Source organism: Sinocyclocheilus anshuiensis, unplaced genomic scaffold (assembly GCF_001515605.1).
Source record: "Sinocyclocheilus anshuiensis isolate Anshui unplaced genomic scaffold, SAMN03320099.WGS_v1.1 scaffold1556, whole genome shotgun sequence".
In the NCBI taxonomy this organism is placed as follows: domain Eukaryota; kingdom Metazoa; phylum Chordata; class Actinopteri; order Cypriniformes; family Cyprinidae; genus Sinocyclocheilus; species Sinocyclocheilus anshuiensis.
In genome coordinates this window covers 173,902-179,901 of record NW_015555815.1, presented here as the reverse complement: position 1 = coordinate 179,901, position 6,000 = coordinate 173,902, and the positions used below count along the sequence as shown (strand labels likewise).

Genomic DNA, 6,000 nt, shown 5'->3' with positions numbered 1-6,000 from the left:
TGGTTAGCATCCAGTTTGTTGTTCTGTGAAAGAAACAATGATATCTGGTTGAAAACAACTCTTTCGAGGCTTTTCGCTATGAATGGAAGGAGAGAGACAGGTCTGTAGCTATCTGTAAGTGAAGTGTTTAATATAGGTTTTTTGAGCAGTGGGGTTATCCGAGCCTGTTTGAATGCAGTGGGGAAAGTGCCTGTGAGGAGAGATGTGTTGATGATGTGTGTGAGTGCTGGTAAGAATGTAGGAGAGATTACTTGGAGAAGGTGTGAGGGGATTGGGTCTCCCATTGGGCCAGACTAGGGCCTAGATTTTAGGCCCGTGAAGGGCTCTACCGCTCTTAAGTTGCTCATATATCTACATGAAAAACTAAAAAAAATAAATAAAAATCTCATTATATTCTAAATGTTAAGCCATATGATTGATTTGTGGGAGGAACAGATTCAAGTTTACATTTTCTTTGGAAGTAACCTTGACAGCCTTGATACCATGAGGTTAAAATGTACATGACCCAGACTGTGTAGTTTGTATGTAAAACTGTAGATCTGTCTATCTGTCTGTCTGTGTTTTTATTAAAATATAAAATAAAATTTAAATATAAAATAAAAGTTATTTTATAACTTTTCTCTCTCTTACTCCGCTACGAGTCCATCAAACAACTGTGGTAAGTCGGAATCATTTAACAAACACAGCGAGTCATGGCTTCTTCTGTTATTGTCACTTGCACTGCTTGCCACATGTTTAGTGTAGCCTTCTATGTTAGCGGCAAGGGATTCACATGTGATAAATGCAGGGAGATAGTTAGGCTGACAAAGAAGAATTCAGAACTAGAGACACGCATCCAAACTTTAATCGAGGATAGTGAGAATGTGAGAGCCTCAGATATGGCTTTGGATGTGACTAGCTTAGTGAGTCCAGTACATTGTTCGGTTCTGGTTGCAGAGCCCCTGCAGCAGGGCGACTGGGTGACTGTGAGGCGGCATATTCGCGGGCCAAAACACAGCTCTTCCATTCTGATCAAAACATTAAACAGGACTTCTCCACTCAGTGATGCACCCACTGAGAAACCTGATGAAAGTGCTCTAGTTATTGGCGATTCTATTGTACGGAACGTGAAAATAGAGACACCAGCCACCATAGTCCAATGTTTACCGGGAGCCAGAGCGTCATAGGTTCCCTTATTCAAGTCTAGCAAGGTTTCCGGGCGTAGTTCCTGAGAGCTGCGACTCTTGCACCATCAGTACTGGTTCTTGCACACATTGCTGCACACACAATCCACACTCATCATCATATATCCATTACCATGTCTCTGCGTCCTTTGGTACATCAGTATGGGATCCTCTTCCACACCCCTCTCTTGGATCCCTGGGGGTATTCTTCCATGGGTTGATCTGTAGCTTGCTATGGGTTCTTCCTCTCAGAAGCCACATGTTGTGCTGCTTGCCCTCACTGCCCCAATGCCATCTTTTCAAACTGTCTGCTGTCTCTCCAGCCGCCACCCCGCTATTCTTGGTAGTCAACCAGCCTCTTCCTGGTAGTCACAGGTTACTCCAGACAGATGCTTTTAACATACATCACTATGTGATCCTTCTGAAAACATCATCGGTGATGTTTCCTGTAGTATATTCAATTGTAAATAGAGAGCATAACATGCTGACTTCATATTTAGATAGCAGTCTTTTGTATTTTAATATACACAGACACTAGTCTGTGAAGGCAGACTAAAATGATCCTAATAAGAATAACATCTTTAAAATTATTTTAGGCCAGGGTGTTGCCACTGCATCTTTTTCAAAAGCATACAGTAATAAACACCTATAATATTTGTTTTACTAGAAATTACCAGTGCTGTCAGCGTGCTTAAATTAAACTGTGATTCTTGTGCCAGGACAACATGTACAAAATGGGACATCCAAATAAATAAAGGAGCACTATTTTTGTGATGAGTAGACATTGCATGTTAGACATCTAGAAACAATGTCTATTTTCCACACAAAGTCTAAACTCATTTGTAGTTGAGGGATTCCACCAGCAGGTGCTGTCAATGTGCATGTTCTCAGTCTGACATTACAGTGGAACATAATGTGGCAAGGGTGGTCAGGTGCTTAAAAATTACCAATAATAAGAGAAATCCTATAGTCGACTACACCACCCGGAATACACCGGGACATAACAGCCCTAAGCAAAGGGACACAGGTTCGTTGCCAAAGGCAGGGTGAGCATGAAGATATAGACAGATATATCAACAAGAATCACTTTATTAACATACAATTAATAAAAACAAACAATACAATACTTCCAATACAAGGTCTCAAATCACATCACAAGTCTATACCAGTAACATACAAACCCATAAGTGCAATAAAATAAAATAACAAAAATAAAGAGGGAGGTGGCCAGCAAAGACCCTCAGATTTCTACCCCACACTCAATACCCATGACACACACACTCTTGTGAAAAAATCAAAAATGTTAAACACAGCACTCCATGTGGACACACAGTACAGGGTACCATGGCCAACCCCTCCCACTTTAAAGACCTAAATCCACGCACAAAACAATACAAAAAAACACATACAAATCAAAAGTCAATTCAATAACAGTTTACACACAAAAACACCAAAGCACAAACAAACAGCCACTGGCACTGAGGAGGGAAATAAAATGGCCAAGAAGAGCCAGATTACAGGAATTTAGCCTCCCAGCTAACTCACGCGCAGACCAGCACAATTCTGTGCCAGTGCTTCAAACACAAATAAAACAAAATATATACAGTGTATATATATATATACACAGTATATATATATATATATATATAACAGATGGACCCAGATGAGTTCCAGACAAAACTGTTAAAACTATAACAAAACAAAACAGAGCAGCAGTGCAGTCAGTTACTTGATGTTTGTTAGGCTTCTATTTAGATCATTGGAAACCCCTAGACGTGCAATCAAACCTGCTGGACATTGAACAGAAAAAGTTACTCATAAAAACTCTTGTTAAAAACAAACAAACTCTCCATACATACCAAGAAAATGGTACAATGCTGCAATACACATGGTCGCTCACCACGCAGGATTACAGCTACTTGCAGGCCCATGGCTAAAAACAAACAAGGTAATAAGCCTCTCCATTTAACAGGCAAAAGGCATTTTTAAAACAGGGACTAACCTGAAAACTGGCCAACAGCCAGCACACATGACAGACAGGAGGATAACCCAACTGCTAGCACTCATTCAAAGCGCCACATTTCACAAAGGGGCGGTACCAAGGATGATGCATCCCAAGCAGCCAAAATAACATGGTGTTCCTGACAATCACAGTACAGTGAATACTAGCCATAGTGTAGTGTTTATTCCATATGATTAAAGATGGATTACGATTACATTCTCTATAAGTGAGCAACATAACGTCATGACAAAAACACACACATGGTCCTTGTGTTTTGCAATCCCAATTTTGCCAGTCTAATTTATACTTTATACCTTAAGCCCACTGCTAGATGTATATGACAAATGCCCTCAAGATGCACCACTCTTAAAATATGGCCCTGCATGTCATTAGATCTTCAATAAAAACATACAAAATGCATAAAACTGACTCTTCATGAATAAAAACACAACAAGATGCATGTATCATGTATATATTATTTTAACACTCCATTTACACAGTCTAATTTTGGCCCTTAGCCTTGTGACATCTGTGAGCATTTCAAAGGAGTTTAAGCTGGACTTTGACTAGATCACTCCAATACTTTAATTTTAGTTTTTCATCCTTTCTGAGGTAGACTTGCTTGCTGTCTTGCTACATGACCCAACTGTTAGGTCCTGATGCAGCAGAACATCCCCAAACCATCACACTACCAGTGTGTGTATGTATGAGGAACATAACAGGGCCTGTGTTGCATTCTGCTGGTACTGTATCCGTTCATAAGACTTTGATCCATAATTCATCCAGGATCATAAAGTGGAAGATTAGCAACTATTCCAAACTCTCTCCATTTGGACAAAATGATTCTGATCGTGGTTCATCTGAGCCCTAAAGCTTTACAAATTGCAGCCTAACAGTGTAGCCTAAATGTGTCTGATCACATGATGTACTACAGGGAAATGCATGTTTGTTTTGTGAGAACAGCCATCTGTACATATTCCAACGTCTTGTTTTATTCAGGGTTACGAAAAAATACCCCAAAATGGGTTTCTTAGTAAAAAATACATCACTACATTTAAATATTAGGCTTTCATCATCACTTATGTTGCCTGTGCATTGTTTTTCTCCTGTCTATACAACCTGAGCTTGTTTCGTTGAATGTTGGAATTTTAATTGAATGCTAAAGAATCCCTTTTGAAGATAATTGAATTAACCCTTTGAACTTTGTATGTCAATGGAAGTGTTCATCAGAAGGCATCTTTACACACTTTTGCACCATCTTTCAGTGGCACAGGTGCCTGACATCTGATGAGACCCAGGGGAAGGTGCAGCAGTAGAGTCTTCCTCTTTTCTCACAGCTCTTCTCACTCTTCTATAGTTTAACAATGCATGCTTAGGACTGTGTCAGTGCACAGATAGACAGACAGAGGCAGATGTTAATGGCAAAATATTATAAAGTTTTGATCAGGTTATTTGGCATGGTCTCTGGATTAGTTTCTGAACTTGTAGTTAACTGTAATGCCATCTGGTGGCTATATTATGCTACGGAACCCCATCATCAAGAAATGTGCCTATTTATTTTAAATATGTGTGTGATATGCTTAATGCTTGTGGAGCCTTTAGTATTTTTGGCAGTCATTAGACAACCTGACCTCAGATCATTCCTATGAATTCCTCATTTAGGTTTGTGACCTTATTTTTTGTTGACATGGCAAATTTTTAAGTTAGAATCTCAATGAATCATGAATATGTTAATGACATACCATTCTGCGGGTCATCAGCAGAAAAAGAAAATAAATAAAACAGTAAACAGCCAAAGGACATAATTTAGAATGGGAGATGGATCGGTTTGTGAAAGGGAAGAGAAAAGCCATAGATGAAGTCGCACAGACCCAGGCAGGTGCTGGTCATTTAAAAGCTAAATGCAGAAAATATGACGAGGCATATCTTGCTCTCGGCTTCACTCACTGTGTCTATACCGGACGCTACAGTTGTGCGTCGCGCCACAAGTCTACACTGGACACGACAAAGCGACCGTTGCAAATCATTTTAACTTTGTGTCAGTACGTCATAAATAGAGCAAGACATCAGTTTAATGTCGGGGTTTTGTCGTGTCGCATCCAGTGTACACAGCGTCACTGATTATAATGGGTTCTACTGTATTTTGCCGCTCTCCTCCGGTGTAGACATGGTGTTTAATGTCGTTGGTGAGGAGGAAAGCCTGTGTGTGTCCTATGCCTTAGCGGACAGCAAGAAACCCACAAAAAAATTATAAATAACAGGGGGAATAATAATAGCAATAACAGTTATTCTCTGTATGCTATTTTTCAATGTTTCAAGTGATGCGGGTGTTTTTTCCCTGTAGGTTTTTGAAATTAAAAAAGCATTAATTTTTCATAATGTTTAGTGAAATTATTTGGTAGTCTGAGGTGGGATGGGGAAAAGTTTGAGAACCACTGGGTTACACTTTATTTTAAGGTGTCCTTGTTACAGTGTAATTATACATTTAAATACTGAGTAATATTAATTAATTACATGTACTTGCTATATGGTTATGGTTAGGATTAGGCTTTGTCTTAGGGTTACTTGCATGTAATTATGCATAATTTATTGTAATTATAATAGTACGTACATGTAACGTGTAACAAGGACACCTTAAAATAAAGTGTTACCAAAAATTCCTTAAAATTGCATCTCCCAACATCAACTGGACCCTTTTAGTCCCTTTTTTTGTGCACATTTCCATCTCTATTTGTTCTACAGGATGTGTACAGAGCATTAGCGTTCATGAACACCAGTGAAGTGTCATTAGTTTCTCCAGTGAACTCAGGACCACTGCAGGAATGTACAGTTTTT

The 6,000-nt window shown here is 39.3% G+C and overlaps 1 protein-coding gene across 1 annotated transcript in view; it reads left to right on the top strand.

Moving 5' to 3' along the window:
• The window catches only part of LOC107675168 (IQ motif and SEC7 domain-containing protein 1-like), an 83,716-nt gene that overhangs the window by 14,202 nt on the left and 63,514 nt on the right, over nucleotides 1-6,000 (top strand). The gene's annotated exons all lie outside the window — the stretch shown is intronic.